The sequence below is a fragment of the Oryctolagus cuniculus genome, chromosome 12, assembly GCF_964237555.1.
Source record: "Oryctolagus cuniculus chromosome 12, mOryCun1.1, whole genome shotgun sequence".
In the NCBI taxonomy this organism is placed as follows: Eukaryota; Metazoa; Chordata; class Mammalia; order Lagomorpha; family Leporidae; genus Oryctolagus; species Oryctolagus cuniculus.
Genome location: NC_091443.1, coordinates 70,357,997 through 70,382,283, shown reverse-complemented (window position 1 = coordinate 70,382,283; position 24,287 = coordinate 70,357,997). Strand labels below are relative to the sequence as shown.

At 43.8% G+C, this 24,287-nt stretch overlaps 1 protein-coding gene across 26 annotated transcripts in view; it reads right to left on the bottom strand.

Annotated features, from left to right (window-relative positions):
• SEMA6D (semaphorin 6D) overlaps positions 1-24,287 on the bottom strand; it is a 666,912-nt gene that overhangs the window by 43,871 nt on the left and 598,754 nt on the right. For 12 of the 26 annotated variants that reach the window (XM_017348055.3, XM_017348058.3, XM_017348062.3 and 9 more), the window contains exon 1: positions 11,129-11,265. The exons of 2 other annotated variants lie outside the window; for them this stretch is intronic. The gene's annotated coding sequence lies outside the window, so the exon portion shown is untranslated. Of the gene's footprint in view, positions 1-7,962; positions 9,488-9,524; positions 9,817-11,128; positions 11,266-12,124; positions 12,507-24,287 lie in introns of those variants that run through there. 12 more of the 26 variants (XM_070054145.1, XM_070054139.1, XM_070054142.1 and 9 more) reach the window with 4 other exon arrangements.

Sequence of the window (24,287 nt, the reverse complement as noted above, 5' to 3'; positions counted from 1 at the left end):
AAGTGGCAATAGCCACTACCACTAAGTCCGATTTGGCTTTCTACTTTGAAACTCATTTGTCCTCTCAGTTCTACATGCTCCATGAGGGATGGCCCTTCAGGGATATAACTGAAAATTACAGAGAAATTGTGTGATAGTAACGTATCAACTCCTGAGAGCGGCATGATGTGCAATTACCGCTAACTGAAAATATTATCTATGCATTTCTGAAAATTGAGTCTAAAAACTATATTAGCAGCAGTGAAGTTTAAGTGATCCCGTAAGAAAAGGGCAAGGTGCTGTAAAAGGTAAATGGCAAGAATAAATTTGCAAAGTTGAACTATCTGTGTGTCTGTCTCTTTATACAGATAGCTATACCCCCATTCAGGAAGCAGATTCATAGTTTTTAAAATCACTCTTCTATCTGATCCTCCTGCCCAGTAATTAACACACATAGATAAATACAGCATTATGGAGTCCTATGCCTAGCAAGAACTTAGAGGTCAGCTAGACTCTCTCTGTTGCCCCTTTCCTCCTCACTTTGCTCTCAAAAGAAAACTAAGGCCAGCAAGGCTGGTGCTTTGACCACAGATTTCTGGTTGGCTAATAGTTGACCTAGGATAGACTCCAGATGCCAAGATCTGTGTTCTTCCTCCTTTTTCAAATTGTTCAGACAGCTTTTTCAGTGATGGGTACACATTTTGAACTTGAGAGTATACTAAACCTCAGATATTAACTAAGTGTGTGACGAAGGGCAGAGAAGAGAGAGATTGGGAAGAATGAGGGAGAGGCCTCTCTTAACTTGTTACAGCCTTTTGGAGACCTCGCACAACATAGGCTCTTGATTTTCTAGTTGACCTGAGAGTCATAAGCCTCCCAAGCTGGAGGTGGTCTTGGCTTTCAGTGGATGATGTGCGATGGTCTCATCTGAGGAACTCATCCAAGTAGCCAAGAGAAATTGCCAGAGCTAGCAAAGGAAAGTCTGTCGCTGTCATCTTCATCTTTTTCCCACCATCCTTTGCAAACTGGCAGCTCTACTAAAACCCTTTCCTATCAACCTCCCCAGTGGTCACTTGTTCTCCCAAAGGCTCCTTGTTCATTAAGTCACCCAGTGAAAGACAAATGGATTCAGGGATCCTTGTAAAAAAAGTCAATCAGATATCCACACTCAGAACAAATCAACGAATGAGTTCACGTCTATTACCAAGTAGGACGTGAAGATCAGTAAGGTTAATGTCTGTGTTGTTATTCCTATGCTGACTATATTTACATTGATTATTTACACTTCAACTGTATGATTTACTGCTTCTTCCACTGATTAAATTGAAGTTTATAGTCAGAGGTTGAGATCTGGGGCTGTGAAGACAGACAAACTTAGACTTGGGTGTGAATTTTGACTCTGCCACTGTGTAACCCAAGCAAGGTACTTCACTGTGCAGGCAGGATAAAGTCCTTGTCCATGAAAGATGTCCATGCCCCAGTCCCTGGAACCTGTGAATGCACTGACTTATACTGCAAGAGGGATTTTGCATATTGATTAAGTAGAGGATCTTGAAATAGGGAGATTATCCCAGATTATCTGGATGGGTCCAATGTAATCAGAAGGATCCTCAAACAGATGGAACAGAGAGGCAGAAGAGTCAAAGAAGGAGATGTGACTATGCAAGCGGACGTCAGATTCAAGGCTTGCTCACCTTGAAGAAGAGGAACAGGCCCCAGGGAAGAAGTGAAGACACCCTCTGCAAGCTACAAAGTGTGGGGATACGAATTCTCCCCTAGGGTTGATGCCCTTTTAGTCCAGTGAAACTTACTTCCAACTTCTGACCTCAGTAATGGGAAACTGATACCCCTTGAGCATCTGTGTGTCTTCTACAAAATGGGAATGAAAAAGTATGAAACCCAAAAGGGTAATACAAACATTCAATGGAAGAATGTAAATAATAGACTCATAGCTTGGTACGTATTAAGAACTCACTAATAGCTCACTGTCACTATGCATAGTATATTATCACATAGAGCATGGGTTTATATATTGTTGATGATAACAAATGGTGATTCCATAAAGAATATCTCATTGTATCACAATAATACATGTCTTTGAACAGCAACTATCCAAATTTTATGAAGCACTTTCATCTACAGTCTTACTTGATGATCAAAGGGACAGATGAGGGAACTGTTCTCCAAGGGAATAATGCTTTCCCCAGGTCATGAGAGGTTCAGTCTGTTGGCTACAGCTGGAGTGCAGAGCATCTGCTTCCAAACACAGTACATTTCTAGCCTCCTTGTGTGGCTCTTAGAAGTATACACGTACAGTATACAGCATCTTAACATTAAACAAAAATGATAAAGCTAAATGATGACGGGGTTGTTCATCACAAAACAGAACATTTCCCATTTGATCTCAGCCAGTGGAGTTGTTTTCTTGCCAGAGCTTCCGGCCCCTGCTCTCCCAAGCACAGCCTGAATACTCTCTCTAATGCATCTAGTCAATTGTGCAAAGCACAAGGGAAAAAATTCCATCCTGACCACAGCAGGCAATCACCTTATGCCCTGAAGCATGAAGTTTGATTACCCTTATCTCAGTTTATCATTAAATCAAAAACTGTTGATATGAATACTGGCTCAGGACTCCATTTATGAAATGATATAGGCTAGTCAGCAGAAATAAGTGAGTGCCCTTTTCTTTCATAATTTCTGCTCACTATGAAGATCTTTTGCAAACTGGAAAAAAAAAGGCCTCTTTAGCTTTGAGCAGATTTTATTAGTTTCTTCACTGTTTCATGAGCTGGCTGGGATGTCTTTGGTTCACAGTCATTCTCCCTATACTGTGGGAGAACCTGCATTTTAACAAGATGCCAGGCAATACCTGCAGGCACACCGATGTTACAGCAGCTCTGGCTACTCCAGCACACATTTTCTCAATGTGTGCTGAAGGAGTAATAGGCCTTGAGATACCAGTGGTGGTTGTTAAAAACACAGGCTCTTGGGCTCCATTCTAGGCCCAGCAAAAAAGACCCATTAGCGTTGGAGCTCCGGGAATCTGATTTTTATTCTTATGTGGTTCTGCTGAATCTTAAAGTTTGAAGATTACTGGCAGAGATCAACGATGTGGGTGGTGACAGGGATGGTTTGGGAGTATGCATGGGTTTTCCTGGTATTATTACAGGTTCCTATCAGCCCAGCAGCCAGCATTCAGGGCATGCCTATTATCTGCAATTGTCCTTTGACACAACTGATAGTGGTAGCCAGATTTCTAATGTCATGATACTTAAACAGCTGACAGCTGGGTTAGGGGTCTTCAACTAGGCATTAAGGTCTGGCGTAAATCTGTAAACCACCAGACCCCTCACGCCAAATTCCCTCTTCCAGTCTGGCTGGCTGTGTGGCAAGTGTTGTAGACGGGAGTAGAAGACAGCTATGGTGGGACTGGCTTCAAGGTATATATCTATCAGTTAAAGAGGTATGATAAAAATTACACATGGAAAGACAGCACAGTATAAGGGCTAAAAGCACAGTCTCTAGAGCCAGACTACATTTATTTTTATTTAACAGACAGTGATATATTTATAGCGCACAGTGCATGCCAAGCACTATTCTAAGTGCTGTTCAAATATTAATTCATTTATGTCTGACAACAATCCTGGAAGGTGGGTACTACCATCATCATCCACTTCTCAAAAGATGAAACTGAGGCTCAGAGAAGTTAAGTCATCTGTCCAAGATCACACAGCATATCAATCACACAACCAAGACTCACCTCCCATCCCCCACCCCTCCATGAGACTGGCTCCGGAATTCATGCTCCCAACCACCATAGTACACCACTGCCTCTAATGGATTCAAGCCCCCTGGTTCCACTATTCACTGAATAGTGGATCTCTCATGCCTCAGTCTCCTGCTGTGTAAAACAAGAATACTATTCACATAATAGTACCTCACAGATCGCTGACCAAATGATTTACTGTAGGTATGGAGAAGAGTATCAGGCACACAGTAAGCACTGAATATACGTTAACTCTCGGTTAGCTATTAGTCCTATACTCTCAGGGGTGGCATTAAATTAGATAGCATATTTAAAGTGCTCGGCACAGTGCCACGGCACAGGGCAAGCACACTGTAAGTGCCGGCTGTTATTATTAGTCTTGTTGAGCCAGGCCAGTTTATTTTAGAACCTGTCTGGAGGCAACTGTGCTTCATGCAGGGGGAGGCAGCTTGCAACCTTCACTTTAACAGAACTGGGTGGGAGCCAGATCAATTACTAAACAGGTTCTCTGCTTTATGTCACTGGAATATTCCTGAAAAGTTCCCAATACTGCATCTATTTATGCTTAATCTGTTTTCCCTATTGGCCAATTTTATGATTTCTGATTGATCTCTAATTGGCAGTGATACTTCAAATTTAAGATTCCTCTCTTAGACTGTCTGTCATGTAGCCATTAACGTGTAAAAGACTTAAGGATAACATGGAAAACTGAACCACCGGAGCAATTTTTGGCAAAGGAATTGACTTGAACATTCCCTAATGTCACTGTTTTCGTTTTATTGTTCCTTATGTTTTCTAATCAGCCTACTTACACGACACAGAACTTCTGGCTTACTGATGGCTGGGAGACTCCAGTGCCCTAACAGCTTCACTTGGGGATGGGGATTGGGCATGGTGGGAAGAAGGGCGGGAAAGGAATTGGGAAAGTGGGGGACATTGGGAGTTGCTGATGGCAGAAAGATTTATCCTGACAATTCAGACCCACAAAGGATGCTGAATCCCCAGGGACCCTCAGGGATGAGGTTTTCCAAGAGGAAGTACTTAGAGCTTTCCAAGTCATTTCCCCTTTCTCTATAAGGACACAATTGTCATAGCTCCAGCCCTACTCCTTGCGCAGTTTGCCAGCCACAACCGGCTCTCTCTGCAATTTAATACAAAGTCCAACTCAATACACTTATTAAAATATTTGTTAATATGTGTCATTCCCTTTGCTAACCTACAGTGAAGAAGCAATACAGCCTCATGGGGCCTGCAGTATATGGTTATCATGGTTTCAATGTTTCTACTCTTAGATCCACATCTCCTTTACTCCCCTCCTCAATCCCCATGTACATATACAATATACTCATTTGTATGTGTAGAGTTTTCAAGTTTTAACTAAAAGACGAAGCTGATGAAACAACAACCTCTTCTTTGGTGCTGCTGAACACCTCTGTGAGGAGAGCCATCTTGCTGGATAATTTGAGGCAAAGCACGTTACCCACTGCGATGCTCACGTGTGCCACTGAACCAGCTGGCAGCTGATGTGGGGGTTTTAGTTCTGATCACGGAGCCACCTACTGAATTGCCACAAGATAGATCCCATTCATTCTGATGGCTTAAGCTGTGGGGCCACCTGCTGAATGGTTAAGTACAGTAGACCAGAGACACCCAGTAGACATCTGAGGACTGCACGACAAACTGTCTTTTCACACCTGCAGCGCGAGGCTGTTGGAGGTAAGGACTCAAACATGAAGAAATGATCTAGACTTCTACTCTGCCCCACCCTACCCCAGGGCTTTGGCCCAGGCTGTTCTGTATGCCTGGAATGTCCTCCCTCTCAACACCTCCTCCACCCACCCGCACTGTCCACCTGTCCAAATCCTACCTAGTTCAAGGATCAGCTCAAATACCAGTGGCTCCACAAAGTCTTCCCTGACCACCCTAGCCAGAAATAACCTCTCACTCCACTCAACTGCCATGGGTCTGTGTCTATCTTTTCTGGCACCGAAAACACATACCACTTTACTTCAGCAATTTGTTTACCTTGTCTCTACAGTGGCACTCCGCGAAAACTTTGGGCTCCAGAATTGTGTCGTGTTCCTCCTTAAGCCCTCTCTTCAATGTCTCCAGCAGTGGCACAAACAGAAGCAACTGCACCCTGCATTGTTCTTTCTCCTGCCTCCTCTTCTTCTTCTGTAGCTTTAATAATATCTTTATTTGATTCAACTATTACCCAGCGGAGGTCTGGAGCTTGGGTGACAAATATAGCAGACAGTAGACTGCAGACCAAGCAAGCTTCCAAAGACCTTTCTAATAACAAGTGAGTTGTAGGCCAAGGTAGATAAGAGTCTAAGCCCCTGGTTTGCAGAGAGCCTATTCCTGGGACATGAAAGAAAGTGTGATTTTTCTCAAAGAGCTTCATCTGCACTAGTTCTTATGTGCCAGTTCCCTGACTGGGTAGAAACTTCTAACTTTATTTTTAAGTACAGACTCCAACAATAGGCTAAGTAATTGTAGATCTTCCTAAGGCTTTATTATATGTACCAACATATTGAACTTTTAAAACCCATATTTCCTTCCCCATAAATATATGTTGAAAACCTTACATCTCAGCATTATGTGTAGTGGGAATGCATACATTTGGGTTTTCCCCCCTCCCACAGCAATCCTGAATGAAAAGAATAACAAACCAGAAAAAAAAAATTGCCAATGCATTGGTGACAACTTCTCGATGATGGTCTGATTCCTATAGACAAAAGGATTCTCCCACAATCACAACCAAGAAAAAAAGCATGGTTCATGTGATACACAGTCAACTTTAATAATATAGTTCCCATCCTGGAGCCGCTAATGCTGGAACAGCTGCAGCTCTCACTGTCTTTGCTGATGGGGCCCATAAATACTCCTGGGAAATGGGACCAAGATACATAATGGATCTTCACCTGCCAAGATCAGGGAAATGAATATCAACGGCAACCAGACACAGAAGCACTTTTGGGTGGAGAGTGATGGATCTTGCCATTTGTCCTGTGCCACTATAATCGTGGACAGAAAAGTCTCACATGGAAAAAAAATGATAGGAGAAGCTACTGCTCTAGGACACTTGGGAAGAAGAGTATGTCATAATTATTTGGCCAAAGAAATAAAAATGGAAGAGGAATGTAACAACATGATTTAGGGTGAGGGAAAAAAGGTTATGATTTAAGAGTATACCCATACTGAGCATATTATTTCATTCAGTATAGTTTTTCCCCTAAAGATGACTGTTTTATTGAGAATCAAGTGTAAGAAACGTTAAGGAGACAAAACGTTTCAGGGCGGTCTATGTTCTTGGAAGCACTTCAGTGCTGTGATGAAAAAGTGGGATGAGATATTACAAGACCCGAGTTCAAATCCTAACTCCGTCACGTGATCTAAGAAAGTTACTACACTTTCCCAGTCCCTCTGTTTCTTCTTTCATAAAGAAGCAAAATCATAGTGCCCACTTCATGCAGTTGTTTGTGGGTTTTTCTTCATGACATAATCAAGATATAAAAATCCTAGTATGGTGTCTGGAATTTAATAAGCACATGAACATTCAGTGTTCTATATTGATTGGTACTATTTTCTCCTCTTCCTCCTCCACCATCATCACTCTCCTCATCCTCCCTCACTTCCTCCTCCATCATCATCTCTTCACTCTCCCCTTCATCCCATCATCATCTTCATCACCCTTCTCCACCTCCTCCCCCTCGTTGTTTTCTGGTGTGCAGAGGACAGAGACTACCACCTAACTCACACCAAAACACCAGGCCATTTCTGTTGTACACAGCAAACTCTAAAGCCAGAATTAAACAAACAACAAAGCTTGGCTACATCATCTATAAGCTGCATGCATCTAATTCATGTTATGATTGCTTGACAAGTAATCACTACTGTAATGGATATCTTACCGGGACAAAAGAAGAAAACAACACAACAAATGGGATAGAAAACATTGAGTACTATGAGACACAGAACCCACAATTAGGAATAGGTACAATCCATGTCGTTTGTGAAAAGATGAAGGAGTAAGAAACTCAGTTCACCCAAGGACTGGGTCTTTTTCTCTCTTCAGTCATTTGTGATCTCAAGCTAAAGGCTGCTTCATTTCTTTCTGTACCTTTTCAAATAGAATACATTCTCAAAGTATAGGATGAATGGGGCCTGAATGACAGGCTCCTTCTAATTCTGTAACTCTAGCAGTTTAAACTTACCAAGCATAGTGAGTCTTTCTTGCGGTCACTTAAGGTTGGGGCAAGCCCCCTTTTATCTGGAACATACCACAGCAATTCGGCAAGGTCTTTTGGCAGGGGTGCCCCCAGACCTGGATGAGGGGGCCTGGCACAGGTTGCAAAACAACGGAAACTTCCTGTTCTGGGTGTTAACTTTAGTTACCACAGCCAGACAATGCTGCCAGTGGTGTGGAAGAAAAAATTGCTGTAGCCAGCTGTGCTGTTCACAGTCGGATGGGTTCTGTGTAGCTCCAAATGGTGATGGAGCCAGCAGCCTGTTGTAGCCAAGGACAGGATGATGGATGATCTACATACTGTGTCCAAGTAGAGAGAATGGCAGGAGTTCACTTCAGGGTTGTTAAAATGCTAATCTGGATGAGTTAACAAAAGCCTAATAGGAAAGAAGTTTGAGAAATAAGTACACCTCATGTGGTATCTGGGTGGACCACTGATTTGATCGCCCTTGGCAATGTAAATGGTTGTTTTTTCAAAGTAAAAGATTAGTAGTTTTCTTGGGAAAAATAGAGACAGCTTCAATTATCAGTCCTCCGTGCAAGTACAGCCACTTCAACAAAAAAGTGCCAGGGTATGCTGCCCAGAGCTTTGCGACTTTTGTTCTCTTCATGTGGCATGGGAAGAAATCAAAATACACTTTTTTCCCCAACTGGAAGTTGGCAGCTGTTCACAAAATAAGCAGCAACCTAAGACACAGGCTTTGGTGGATTTGAACGCTGTCTCCAATCACATAAGTCAGAGAAAGTGAGATCTCCCACTCTAATGACACATTCAGTCCGTGAATTCTCCTGATAGTATACTGCATCATTCATTTATGTCAAAGGCAAGAAGTCTGAATCTCTGTAAATATTTGGTGTGGACCATATTGCTTTAAAATCTCTATAGGATAAAACAACAGGCTTCAAAAGAAAGGTGCATATTTACATTTCTTGTCAAATGATCCCTTTCATTATTCTTTTTTTTTTCTTCTAATTCTTGAATTCTTGCTCAAGTTGGACATACAGAAACATGACTGGCCCACACAGGGTTGGAACACTGGCTAAGACAACTCCTGGCGAAAGGACATGTAACCAACCAAGACTGACTGGCCTATGCCAATGGTCTCTTGCTTCCTCAAGAAATGAATCTACAATGTGCAGGCTGAAAGTGTATTAATCGAAATAAAAGATAATATTTTATCTTGTAATATGCTAAGGAAGGAGTTCACCTCCTATGGTTACACTAATAATGGCTAGGCATTCGGCCAGGCTCTTAACTCTGCAGAAAATATATCAGAAGAGTGAAAAATGACCCTATTTCAGATGCATTTTTCACTCTTTGTATCTTAGTGAAACTCACATGCAAGAACAATGACTAAGCTAATTACCATGGGTCATTAGGATGGAGCAACAAGAAGTGAAAACTTCTCCAGTCAATAAGTCCTTAACAATTATGGGCATCTTTGTGAATCACAGTTCTAATTTTTGTTTACTTGTCCATGGCCTCTCAGGGGATAGGAGCTATCCCGTATGATTTAGGGAGCCACTTACCCCAGGCACAGTTACTGGACAGAGCCTTCCTGCACATACAGCAAGCAAGTGAACTGAAGTCCTCTGGATTCCCAAGTTGCCCTCACTCTGCGGACGAACAGGCTTACGTCACAGCCATCTTTCAAATCCATCAAACCAGGGGAGACATGACCAGATGGTGCTATTAGAGGGCACCAGAAAAAAAAAAAAAGGCAGAATGCCCACAAATCTAAATCAAACTCAAGTTAACCAGCTGGCTGGTGATGGGGAAGTCACAATATTCCTGGTATACTTTCCTGTATCGTAGAAAGGTTTCTCAAAAAAAAAAAATATATATATATATATAAGAGGTTCTCTATAGTAACACGCCCAGTAGACACATGAGGTCAGGTAACAACATTCTGTAAGATCCAGTAAGAAACCATAGCTGGTTGTTAATCTATCTAAATGTGCCAATGGAAGAAAACCACACATTTTGGAAATCTTCGGGTAATCTATTTAACCATCTTTCTGAGAGCATGTTCTAGACATCCAAATAAAAGCTCAGACACTAACTATCAAAAAACAACTCAACGATGGCTGAGCTACAGTGTATTTATCTCAAGATGTTTAGGTTCATGGCAATAGAGACCCAAATCTCAGAGCTTATCTGGCAATTTTTATTTATCTAAGCCAGAGTAAATGTTTGTGTAATAACTGCCAGCTTGACAGAATTTGCCTGTCACTCACTACATTAAACCTGACTACACACAACTTAATTTCCTGAGTTAGATACTTAAGAGAGGGAGAGGGCTTTTTAAACAGCAGGAATAAACCACCACCAAAACCTATTGTTTTCAACCACCAAAAGGATAGTAAAATCCTCCCCCGCAGCTGTCTGAGATAAGATTTCTCAATACTGCCTGGAAGAAACCTTGAAAATTTGCCTCCAACAACTCTTTCTCCTGTTCTCAGGGACACAGACCCAACCAGTTTAGGAAAAAAAAAAAATGTGAAACCATCTTCCTAGGACTTCACTCTTGAAATAAACAAAATAGTCCACTCGATTGCCCAAATACTAAGCGGTGGGAACAGCAACCTTGCAAAGCACCCGTACGCTTTACTGAAGATCCAAAATTTTTCCTAGCCAGAAGTTTTGGGGAGAAACTGTCCCTCCAAGTCATCGGAAACAGTGGGGCTATTTTTGGGAAAGCAGGCGATGCAGTGGCAGACACAGGTCCAATGTCTGTTTACAAAGCCTATGCATTTAAAATAAAGATCTACCGTCCTTTCTGTGGGAAAATGTGCCAGCTCCGAGCGGCGAGGGGCTGGGATGCTACACTCACTGCTTCCCTGAAACCGGCGGTACCCCTGATTCACGCCGGTCCTGGAATCCACATACCTAGCTCCCCTGCATTCGGCTTTTTACAAGTTCAGCTCCTAAAAACAAGCACCTGACAGCAAGGGTCCCGAGAGCCAACTGAGCAGCGATTTTTCAAACCCAGTCCTCGTGCACACCTCCAAACCCTGGTGCCCTTTGCTTCCAAGCCCAGGGTCCCACACGGAAGAGGGGGCTCTAAGCCCTTCCTGGGGGACCCGAGGCGGGCTACGTCTGGGTTTCTGCGCCGCTGTGAAAGTTTCCCTACCTTCCTGCTCGCCATGCCCCCGCCAGCGCAGCCGACGCCTCTCGCCGCCGGAGCAGGGGCTCATGCAAAATTGACTCTTCCTTATTTGTTTCCATCCATAATTGATGGGCAGAAGAGAACGCAACCCATCTCTGCGCCGAGCTCTTGCCTCCTGGCGGAGACCCCGACCGAGGCGCTTCCGCGAAGCATTTCCAGCCGAGAACAAAGCACGGAAAGTTGCCGGAGACAAGTGGCCAGGAGCAGAAGCCCGGGGGGCCGGGTGGGCGGTGGGGTGGGCAGCCCCGGACCCCGGAGCCTGCTCGCCTTCCCCGGGCGCGCGCTGGGCCAGCAGCAGGAGAGGAGTGGTGGGCAGCGACCCAGCCCTCAGGGCAGGAGCGAGAGCCGGAGCCAGGGGGGCGTGGGTGGGGAGGCGGCCAAGTCACCGAGCCCCCGCCCCTCGCCAGCGGTCCCACCCCGCAGCTCTCGGACAGGTAGCGGCGCCCGTGGGGTTGCTGCTCCGACCGGACCCAGGCGATCCAGGCGTCCGATCCAGGGCCGAGCCTGCAGCCGGCTCCTTCGGCCTCGGCCTGGCTCTGAGCCGCGAGCTGGGAGCGCGGGGGCCAGGAACCCGAGGCGGCCCCGACAGCCCCTGACAGTGTGCGAGCGAGCGCCGGGCTGGCCCTGGCTAGCGAGAAACTTTTTCTCGCCGTCCTCACCCCTCGGCTGTTCCACCTCCTTCTTGGAAGGGGGCGTACGATGGGGGAGGTCTTGGGCGTCCGCGGGCCCCTCCCCCAGGCGCTGCCAGTTTTGACGGCTCCGCTAGACCCCCGTGCGCGTCCCTAGCTCTGCTGGCCGGAGGGCGGCTTGGAAAAGCAATCGGCTCCTTAGTGACAACGCACACACGCGCGTGCACACACACCGGCGGGGGTGGGGGGCTGCGTGCTGACTCTCCGAGGTTCTAGGTCCCACCCCATCACGCTCGCGGAACATCAGCAAATTTGTAAAAGACTGTCTTACCTCATGGGGGGGGGGGTGGCTGCTACAAAATAAAATAATGATAATAAAAAGCTCCGGGAGGAAAAAGCAAATAAAGGCGAAAATGCAGAAAAGAAATCCCTCGGTCTCCTTAGGTGTCGGCGTCCTCGACAGAATCCTGAAACTCGCCACCACCCGGTCTTGCAGCGGCTGCTGCGGCGGCGGCGGGACGGAGCAGGAGCAAAACAAACCGCTGCACAGCAAATGGTGTAATTCGATCCATCTCCAAGTCAATCCATCAGGCGAGCCGCGCCGGGTTCCCTCCACGCACTCAGCGGCTCCCGGCGCGGGTCCCACCCCCGGGAGCCGACGGCAGGAGGCGCGGGCGGCACGGCGCGCTCGCCCTCGCCCCAGCGCCGCGGCCAGCGCCGCCTGGAGGCCCCCACCCTGGCGCCGCGGCCCCGCTGACCCCTCGGTGGCCTCCGCGTCCCTCCTCTCGGTGTGGCTCCGCTGCGCGCCCTCCCTCCCTCCCCACCTCGGAGGAGCTGCTCCTTCCAGCGCCGCGCCGCGCCTCAGTCTTCCAGCTCGCGGCGGCCGCTGCAGCCTGCCAAGCAGCCTTAGCGCTTCTCCCCCTCGGTCCTCCTCGCCTCGCTTCTCAGAGCTTTCCTCCAGTCACCAGAGGACGACCATTGCAGCCCGGTGGAGCTGCGGGCGCAGCCGTTCCGGGAAGTTCTGCCTTAGTTTTCTGGTGTGAGATTTATTATTTTTTTTTGAAGCACATCCTTAGCAGCCCGCCCCCGCTTTACCTTCCCCCCCTCCCCACAATTTCTCTTTATAACCGCTAAGCAAAACAGCTGGGGAGAAGCAATCAAACATTGCTTTATCTTTATAAAATACAGAAATTGCCTCCTAAAAATCCCATTTCTCCGTTGAATGAAAGCCATTCAGTACAGTATAATTTTGCAGGCTAATGAGCCGGTTTTACAGGCAAGTGTTTCGTGTAATACGTTGTGGGAGAAATGAAAATGTCCTTGAAGTGACATCATTTAAAATTGACTGTCAAAAATGAAAGGGGGGAAAAAAGTCATATATTCCTAAACAAGAAGGATTTAATCCAAAACTTCATTTCCACGAATGCTTTATTAATTTCCAGTGGAAGTATGAATTCCTGAGGGCTCTAAATGGCTGGGATGAACCACGATGCTCCGTTTAAAGAAAAAGAAATTTTTTTTTTGCCAAACTTTTAATTTTCACTTGAGTATGGTTAATCACGGTGAGAGCCGAGAGGACACAGAAAAAGGTCTTCGTTCCCTCCATGGTCCCTGCCCCCCCCCCCCCAAGTTACATGCCGATGTTTAGGGAAAATACCCTGTTCTGTGTTGTTTCTCAAACTTCCTCCTCCAGCTTTGGAAAGGAACTCAAAAAAGGTCACCCCCCCAAAAAAAAAAAACTGCTACCCGACTCATCCACAGAACTGTTTCCTCACTCATTCGCACTTTGTGACCAAAAAGAAGGGGCCGGGGGAGGGGAGGGCTCTTCAAATATAAACCCTCTTCCTGCCGGTCTTCCTCTTAGAAGAAAAAGGGTAGGGGGCGGAAAGAACAGTTTTGGCAACACAGCCCTGCGATGTCTCTGTTGTTGAGCCTTTTGTTGGCTGGCTGGCTGGTGTTTGCTGGTGGTGCTGGGCTCTGACATCACTGCAAGTTACTTGGCAGTCAGGCCGTTCCCCAGCCAACTTCTGACCCAGAACTGCTGGGCCTGCCTGTTTCCTGGCATCCCTTCCTTCCGTGTTTTCTCCATCCAGGGAGCAAGCCCCGCCGCAGCCAGAGGGCCCTGTGCCTGGCATGAAGATGCTAGGGAGTGATCGCTGCCTTGATGAGCAATCACATCGCCATCCACCTGGCGACATGTCAGTCACTGGTGAGTTGTCCAGTGTCTGTAGTAACAGAGAGAGAGGGAGAAAGCGCTCATCTCTCCAGTTTCCCAACTTTTTGCTGAAATTCCGCCATGGCCAACTTTACAGAGGCCATCCAGAGAGTGCGGTTTACCCTACCCTGAGTTCTTAAGTCCAGGAATAAAAAACTTTTAAGTGCCGGAAGGATTTGCTGATCGGTCTTTTCAAGCCATGGACTAGATGCAATTTTCAGTCTAAATATCCGTCTAGACCCCAGAGTCCATCCTGATGTTTGGTCTGCTGTGGAGGACGGAGGTAGGGAAATAGGCAATCCAGCCACAGAAAGGAGACATGGTGTTCTTTACAATAGTCCTCGTAAGGATTTACCATAGCCCTGGTTCTGAGACTCTCAATAGGAAAATGATACTCTTTTTGTTTGGACTTCGGTAGAAAGAAGCTTAAGGATGGCTCACTCTTCATGCAGCTGCCTCGCTGGGGGTTTCCATCAGTGCTTGGCCCCATCAGTTGATCACACACACTCTTCACCCCTTCCTCATGCCCACCTTCCCTTCTCCCTCCCTTTTGCTTTAGGTGCCAGCATTGCTAGGTAGTTGCGGTTCCCCACTGTGCCACACTGATTCTTGGTGCTTCAACTTTCTGGGGGAACTCTTTCTCTGTATTGCCTAAGGCAGTGTTTTTTTTTTTTTTTTTTTTTTTAAATCTGACAGGCAGAGTTAGAGAGAGAGACAGAAAGAAAGACATAAAGAAAGGTCTCCCTTTCTTTGGTTCACTCTCCAAATGGCCGCAACTGCAGGTGCGCTACACCGATCTGAAGCCAGATCCAAGCGCCTCCTCCTGGTCTCCCATGCAGGTGCAGGAGCCCAAGCACCTGGGCCATCCTCCACTGTCCTCCCAGGCCACAGCAGAGAGCTGGACTGGGTTCTGGGACCAGAACCCAGCGCCCATATGGGATGCTGGCGCCGCAGGCGGAGGACCAACCATGTGAGCCACGGCACCGGCCCCGTCTAATGCAGTTTAATTTCTGTCTTCTTGTATTTTTAACACAAGAATTGGTTGACAACGTCCACAAGTCTGTTATCCTGCCAGCTCTGGGTTGGGTGTAAGTGCCTCTCTCCTATGTTCCTCTAACAAGATCCCTGATATAATGTAGGAAATTGACAGCAAAGAATCTGCTGAGGATGTCTTCCCACTGGACACTTGCTAGCGGCTGGGGTCTCGTTTACCTGGACAGTCCCAGTGCCTAGCTCAGTGCACCCAGTAAACACGAGCACAGGTCTGGTCATATAACCTACAACTTTCTCACACTCTCTTTCTACGCTATATTAGACAATGTAGTCATCTCTAGGTTGAACGCCCCTCCAGAGCAGGGATTTATTTACCAAGTGTCCCCTGGGCATATGGGCGAACAAATGAATAAATGGAGATATTGGACTTTTATCATGCCCAGAAAGGAAATCTAGATTATACTTTAGTGTTATCTACATATGCTCCCATCAGTGGTAAGTAGCAACTTAATTTATAATCTAACTTTAAACATAAAAGTTATCCAAAATTTTTCAAGAATTTCTGCAAGTAATTGTCAATAAAAAATGTATCAATCAATAGAAAATATAGCTCCTTAACTATTATGGTTATTAAATAAAGAGTTAGTGCATAATATGTGCCAAGCTCTTTTCTGAGCATTTTATAAATATTAACTCACAACAATTCTACAAGGTAAATGCTATTATCATTATTATATAGGTGGCTTATGGATTTTAAGTGACTTGCCCAATGTCACACAGATAGTAACTAAGTAGGATTTGAATCCTACTTCTTACTAAATTGTAACAGTTAATAGCAAGGTCATAGTTAGCAGCAGTAGTTAATAGTGAAGTCATTGGAATATTAGACAGCCGGGATGCGAATACACACTTTTCTCACTAGATTTGTGACCTGGGGTAATTTATTTAACCACACTGTGCTCCAGTCTTCTGATCTGTAAAACAGAGATGATAATAACAATACCTCAAATGGATGTTATGACGATTGAATGTGATGTGAAGTGTTTAGCATCTGACATGGAGCACAGCAAGCCCAGAATGAACAGTAGACCAGGTTTTTATGGATGCCTTGAAGGCAGTGGAATCCTGGAATTCTGCAGCATTGGATTAGAAGCTTAATCACTCCAGCCTCACTTTAAACGAGAGACTCAGGACAAAAGGGCATGGTACACAAAGGTTTGCAATAAATGTTGTCCCATTCCCTCTCCTTCATTCCCTTATCTGTGTGCGTATGTCTATTAATTCAGGCACACACACTACTCGCTATATAGTTGATATGAAATAACACTTTGTGTGAATTTTAATGGATCATATAGTTTAGGATGTAGAAGTCCATGTTTCAAAATAAAAAAAAAAGTTTTGAAATTTCAAAGGTAGCAGCAGCTTCTGTGATTGCTTTAATTTGGAATGTACATATAGTATTCCTTGCATTCGCACGTTACAAAAAGTAAGTGCTTTTGTGGCAAGGGATTGCTTCCAAAACTAATCTGAGCTCTCCATGACATGATAAATCATTAATAATATAGACCCAAATCTCAGCATCTGCATAGGCACAGCTGGCCTCCTTGTGTCAACAGTATGCATATGAAAGTGACTCTGCCAAGATATTTCACTTTAATGAAAAATATTTATCATGGTAAATCTTAAACCTCAAGATTTTACTGACATAATTCATTTCTATTATTATGTAGTATGATAGTATACCACCACAGCTAGGCCTATGTTTGGAATGATAAAAATGTGCTTTTTTAGTAATTTTGATTGCTTTACCTTAGTGTGAATAATTTTTGGTTTTCACTCTAAGCAAAGGGAATGCACCACACATTTATGGAAATAATAAATCAGGTATTTATCTAATTTTGCTAATGACTCCGCAGGTGCCACTGTGTGGAAAGACACTGAGTGCTCAAGTGAAATCAAAAGAATCAGGCTTTTACAAAATATATTGTTACTTCCATCAGAAAGATGGAGAGCAAACAACCTCTAATAACATGAGCCCTTTTGAAAATAAACAAGAGATCTGAATGTTATCACCATCTTCTCGAGGATCTTTTGAACAAAACTGAAATAAACTTTCTGGAAGGACGGTGCTATAAAAAGACACCAAGTCGGCCAGTATGACTTATCTGTGCTTACATGTACATTTTTTAAAAAAGATTTTATTTTATTTATTTGAGAGGTAGAGTTGCAGACAGTGAGAGGGAAACACACAGAGAGAGGTCTTCCATCTGCTGGCTTACTCCTCAAATGGCTGAAACAGCTGGAGCTGAGCTGATGCGAAGTCAGGAGCTAGGACCTTCTTCTGGGTCTCCCACTAGGGTGCACAGGCCATAGCAGAGAGCTGGATTGGAGCAGCCGGGACTAGAACCGGCACCTGTTTGGGATGCTGGCGCCACAGGCAGAGGATTAGCCTACTGAGCCATGGCAGCGGCCCTCTTACATGTGCTTTAGAAAGGAATACTTAGGAGAGAGGAGTGCCAGCTTACATCTCAGTAAAAAGGAAGCTGAGACCCCAAATTCTTGACTGAGTGATCTTCACAAATTTACAGTGACCATGCTTCTGACCTTGAAGAATTGGGGCTGAATAATATGTTGTAATTACTATAATGCCTTAACAAAAGAAAGTGGCAGAGAATTAAAACCTTTTATTTGCTTTCAAATAATATACTTTAAAATTTGTTTTTAAAAGCAAACCTCGGGGTGGGCACTGTGCCTGCAAGTGCCAGCATCCCATATGGGTGCTGGTTTGAGAACTGGCTGCTCCACCTTCAATCCAGCTCTCTGCTATGGCTTGGAAAGGTAGTGGAAGATGGCCCAAGTGCTTGGACCCTTGCACCTGCTCAGGAGACCCAGAGGAAGCTCCTGGCTCCTAGCTTTGGATTGGCCCAGATCTGGCTATTGCAACCATTTGAGGAGTGAACCAGTGGAATGAAGATCTTTCTCTCTCTCTACCTTTCATTAAATAAATCAGTCTTTTTTCAAAAAAAAAAAAAAAAGTGCAAGCCTGCTTACCTAATCTTTCTTTCTTTTTTTTGACAGGCAGAGTGGACAGTGAGAGAGAGAGACAGAGAGAGAAAGGTCTTCCTTTGCCGTTGGTTCACCCTCCAATGGCTGCTGCTGCAGCCGGCGCACCGCGCTGATCCGATGGCAGGAGCCAGGATCCAGGTGCTTTTCCTGGTCTCCCATGGGGTGCAGGGCCCAAGCACCTGGGCCATCCTCCACTGCACTCCCTGGCCATAGCAGAGAGCTGGCCTGGAAGAGGGGCAACCGGGACAGAATCCGGCGCCCCGACCGGGACTAGAACCCGGTGTGCCGGCGCCGCAAGGTGGAGGATTAGCCTATTGAGCCACGGCGCTGGCTCAGTGCTTACCTAATCTTATTTTTGCTTCAACCAATATTAAAATTCACACCAACAAAGGGAGAAGGAACTTAGCTGGATACCAGTTACACCCCAGATACTGGCTAGACACAATAATATCACTTAACGCTCATGATAGGTCTCTGAGTGAGACTCCATCTATGAACAAAGTATCCCAGGCTTGGTTATGTTAGCTATCTTGAAAGGATTTTCAGCCCTAGAGGTGGTAAAGACTAGACTCTAACACAGGTCTGTTGGCTTTCAATCCTAATTTTCTTTCTATTAGTAGTCTATGCCATGAAAAACATAAAGACCACAAGTTTAAGCAAGCATGTCTTGAAGCAAAAATATTGAAAAACTTCCAATTAGATGCTCAAAACTAGGCTAAAAATTCTCCTCCAATTTCTAACTTTTTGATAGTTTTTGTTTATTTTTAAATATAGTGGCAGGATCTCTGAGATGAGATTTACAGCACAGTTTAAACCTCTGTTCATTATTTTTATGTATTCTTTTACCTTTATAACTGAGCGAATCATTCAGAAACTGTAAGAAAAACACTTATTTAACAGCATGCACATTTATTATAATAAACCTGATTGGTTTAGCTGCAAATATTTCTGTTAATGATTGAGCTGTATGATCACCCTTTTCCACACTTTCCCCAAAATTTTAATCACCAAGCGCTCTATATGCAAAAAAGTTTTGTTCATGAGAAGTATATTGCCAGACACCACTAGTGCCACCTATTGGTTAAAAAAAAGAAGAATAGGATTCTGGGTAATTTCTATCCAAATAAAGGTACTCAAAGGATACATTTTTTTCTTTCTTCTTTACCTTCTCAGATAGGATACTTACTATTACTTTTTAACATTGAATATATGGTGGTTATACTCATAGAAAATTATATTGCTAATATATAAGAGGAATGAAGGGTAATATGTGTATTGGGCAGCAAGAAGTTGATATTCTGGTGTAAAATCAGTAACAAATACTATTAGCGTTCAGCTGTAATAACAGGAATTGTCTAAAATACCAAATGCCCTATTAAACTGTGGTGCAGTGGCAAGGCCCAACAGGACACAGGGTGATACATTTGGCTAACAAGTATTAAAATCTTTGGTGTTGGATATGGTACCACTGAGTCATCAGTGACACAAATAAGGTGACAGCAGATATGATCTCTGCAAGTCCCAGTTACAAGGGTTTCATTATGTACCAGGAGGAGGCTCGGGAGAGACTTCCAGTTTGTTTAAACTTTGCTTAGTTCCACGAAGTGTTCTGCCCAAGATTTCCTTTCCCCCAAATCCCTCTGACCTTCGAACCTATCATCAGTTGCCAGACATCAAGCAAAAGCAAGTCAGGCCTCTAAATTTTCATGATCAATTGCTTGCCAGGTTGGCCCCAACCAGTGAGGTAGATTTAAACACTGGCTGATTCATGTTACCACCATCCATCCAGGATGCCCTCCTTGGTGGCTGTCTTCAGGAAGCTTGAATTGTTGATCTAGGTTGAAAAATCACTTCAGACGCATTCTTTTAAGGAAAGCCTAAAAAAGGAGCCTCATGGAATTTGCCATCATCTGACTTTGTGTTTTAATTACAAAGCCAAAAGAACTTTTCTGGAAAAACTAGAAAGGTCCAGAAGAACTATTTAGAGTTGTTCTTTTTTTTTTTTTTTTAACAATATCAGATACTCATTACATTAGAATATTTCTATGTCATAGCTGTATTCAGTTGTTGACTTTTCAAATCTTACTGAGTTTAGATTCATGCACACATTGTGTGTATATGTGTGATTTTTCCTCCAAGAGTTCCTGTTTGAAGGTTGTATGAGTTCTTTTTGCTATATTAAAATCTTTGAAATTATACTCACAAACTACCCCGATATGTTTCTGAATTTCTGGACCATAATTACAAAGTAAACAGATTCATTTCTCATCACAATTTTTAATTAAGAATTCCAGTTATGCAATTATTTGCTAATGAATAATACCTACTCAGTACCAAAGCATACTATTAAACATGTTTACTTAAAGGTATGTTTTCTAAAGTCAGTTTCTGTGGGTCACTTTCTCATTTGTAAGCCATCAAGCTCAGTAACTGAAATATAAAAATAAGAGGAAAATGCCTATCTCCTATTGTTGAGGTAGATGGGGGTTCAACAAACAAGGAGAGTTTATAATGGCTGGAAATAAATTAATAATAAAATCTAACTAGTCATGATTTCAACTCTCATAGACATCAAACTATTGAGTCCTACAATTTATTTTTTGTATACATGATTTGGGTAGGCTGTTCTATTGTTCAATTGTCAAATAAAAGGGAGAAGTAGAGGAACTTATCTGCCCCATGTTTGTTTTTTATGTTCTGAAAAAACTATTCCACTTTGGGGTATTAATACCTTTTTAAAGATTCTCTTAGGAGGTTGGTGTTTGGTTCAGCCATGAAACTGCTACAAGGGATGTCTGAGTCCCATATCGTAGTGTCTGGATTCCAGTGCTGGCTCCACACTCCATTCCAGTTTCCCGCTCATATACACCCTGGGAGGTAACAGGTAACGGATGGCTCAATTACTTGCATCTCTGATAACCATGTGGATGACCTATTTTGAATTCCTGGCTGCTGGCTTCTCTTCTGCCTGGCTCCACCTTGGTTGTTGGCAGCATTTGGGGAATGAACCATGGTATGGGAGATTTGTCTGTAACTCTGTTTCTCTGCCTAACAAATAAATAAACATAATTTTTAAAAGAATTATTAAAAATGTGCTCTTGGATTCAATGTACTAGGAAAAAATGTTTGCTTTTGACTTATTTGTTAGCTTTTGTGTTAAAGTACAAAAATTATAAATAAGCAATCCAATAGATAATCCATTCTGATATTAGGTAAATGTGCAGCCTGCAGAGTGGGGACATAGTATTTCTAGAATTTGGAAACAAAGTTAACCACTTCAAGTTAAACTGCTTAAAAACATCCCAAAGCAGATCTTTCTGCAATGAATCTGAGACAGTGAACTCCAAGGGAATGGAGACCTCCCCAATCAAATCAGAGCATGATAAAATCCCATCAAGGTGACAAGGATATATCCTCAGCACAAGAATGTAACTACAGTGGAAGGGGGCAGGATTATTCACTCATTCGTTCTTGCATACATTCATTTCACCATTTGTTATTAATAGCAGCAATCTGCTTTGTGTAAAGCACTGTGCAGAGATAGATGAGAAATACCTTGCAGGTAGACAGCAACTTAAAATTCGAAAAGCAGTTTTATCATTCAGAGGCCTGGCAGGGAACAGATGGCACACTAGACTTGGGTCATTTGAAGAGCCTTTCATAAAGGCACGGTTTGTAAAGAAGGGGAAGGCCACAGGGTCCAGTCGCCCTGGGGCCTTCCCACCTTAGAGGAAGGAGCAATTAGTGGAACCTGAAGATATAGACAATGTTGGAGACCACCCCATTGTTGCAGGAGCTGTAACCTATAGGGAGTCTCAGCCTGGGTGATCTATAGGGCGTGGGGCTAAGGAAATAAACATCACAAGCTACTCTCACTCCTGTTTCTGATCTCCTGCTGGTTTCCCTCATGGGTTTAACCTCACTGGAAGCCAAAGTGTAAGGCAGGTAGTCCATAGGTGCAGTCCTTCAAGGTCAGCCTCAGAGGGAACACAGCAGGGAGAAAGGGGTTGAGAGTGGATCTGCTAGACCACCTGGGAATTCACTGATTTTATTTTGGTTCTTATAGAACATTCTGTAGTAGGAATCTTCCTTTGGCAAGTGAGATTTGTTAATGACAGCCTAGTTACATGGCACAGCCAGACCTTGAATCTGTGCCCTAGGAAACTATGTCTGGTGCTTATCACACTATCTCCTCATTCTATGCTGTTTGAACTTCCTTATTGCATTTATCTCATCACGTGGCTTTACTAACATACTTTGTCATGTATCAGTCTGAGCTCCTTCAGAGAGTAAACTAGGCCTTTGTATCATTGCTGTCCAGAATAGTAGCTGGGACAGGAACCCTGGAGACTTTTGATGGATGGAATAATGAGTGAGAGAGCGTGCACCCTAACTGGAGAGACAGATGTGCAAGGAGCTACCCCCACACATGGCAGAATGCTATAAATACTAAATCCAGAGGCAGAGGAAAAGTGCTGTGGAGGACTAGGACGTGCAACAATGGATAATAGAAAGAGCTGTAAATGATGTCATGACAGGGGGTCCTAGGAGCTGAATCAGGGACATTGAAAAGGAATGCATCCAAAGGTAGGGACTGCATTGAAGACATTGTTAAAGTGGACAGCACAGGCACGGCTTATTTGGGGGATGACTTCCTGGAGGCAAGTAGTGGGAGATGTGACAAAAACAGGATGCGATCATTGTATGGAGTTTCTGACTTGGCATGAGCTGGCGTCTGAATGTTTTTTCAGGTGCCTAGAAGAGACAGATTTTTGAGGAAAATGTTATCATAATCTCGGTTGTGCTTTTAGATTGCTCTCAAAGCAGAGGGAAGGACAGCTTACAGAACCAAGAGGCCTCAACAGTACGGATGCTAGTGCAGGGGTCAAAAACAAAAGAGGGATCTAGTAGGAGTGGAAATAATGGAAAAGAAAGCACGCGCCCAAGAAGACACAGTAGAGCTCTGGGGTGCTTGGGTGTCAGACAAGACGAGGCACAGGGTTTTCCCAGCTTCTTAGGCTGGCCGAATTTTAGAAACACTGACTTATCATACAAGATAAAGACACAGGAGGTGGAACAGATTTGTATGAGGGGATAATTGAGTTTGGTTTTGAGTAAGTGGAGTTTCAAGTGTTGGCATGGTGTTCGTGAGAAGATGCCCAGAAGAAAATGAGAAATTATTGTTATAATTATAGCTAGTAGACAGGGAAAATGTAAATCTTAGAGAGAAGCAGAGTAAAATCTCAATGAGCCAACTATCTACCAGGAAGTGAGAGGAAAGCTCGTTTTCCTCTTGTTAGGCAGGTGAGTCCTGCCTTGTGCAGTCGATGGGCTCAGGAGCGCTGGGGAGAGAACCTTTCATCCTTCACACTGCCGGCCTCTGCCCTCTAACACGGAAACCACACGGCAGGGGAATTAAGAAGTTAGTCCCACTCCCTAGTCAAGGCTTACAAACACAGGAAAATGGACTGCCAGTTCATCATGTCTTACTAATATCTTTTTGAGTTGACTGTTCAGTCATATACTTTCAGTTCACCACTGGTTCAGAAAATGCTGATGGCTGCCCTCAAAACTTGTGAAACTATCCAAAATCATTATTTTACAATGCTCTTTGGTTTTTCTTAGGGTAGTGCAGATCAGGAAAAATAATTCAAAATTACTTTAACCATTTTCTCCTATGTAAAATCATGTATCCTAAGGCTCTGATCATCAATATTTGCTTTTAAAGATCAAGTGAATTTGAGGAAATTCAGTTCAATGGTTTCTTCTCTTACTTATCTCATACAACATGGACATTGTCTTTTTAGTTGATTTGAAATGTTAACATAAAATACAATAGAGAGTGGATCATTTCAGAGAAAGAAATCACATTTTGACAGCTAGATGATAAAATACTGTAAGAAAAAAATTGTTAGGTCACTTCCAATTCTCTTTACAAAATTCTGGAAAACTAAAACGTGATTTTAATTCTTCAAGTAGTCATATTTTTTTAATTTATTTTATTTATCTAAAAAAAGGTTTGCATGTCCTTTCTTAGATTTACCCCCTTCTTTGCTTTTTAAATTTATTTATTTATTTGAAAGAGAGAGAAAGTGTCTTGCTATTTCACTCTTCAAGTGCCTGTAACAGCCAGGGCAGGGTCAGGCTGAGGCCAGGAGCCAGGAACTCCATCTGCGGGTCTCCTACGTGAGTGGTAGAGACCCAAGTACTTAAGCCATCA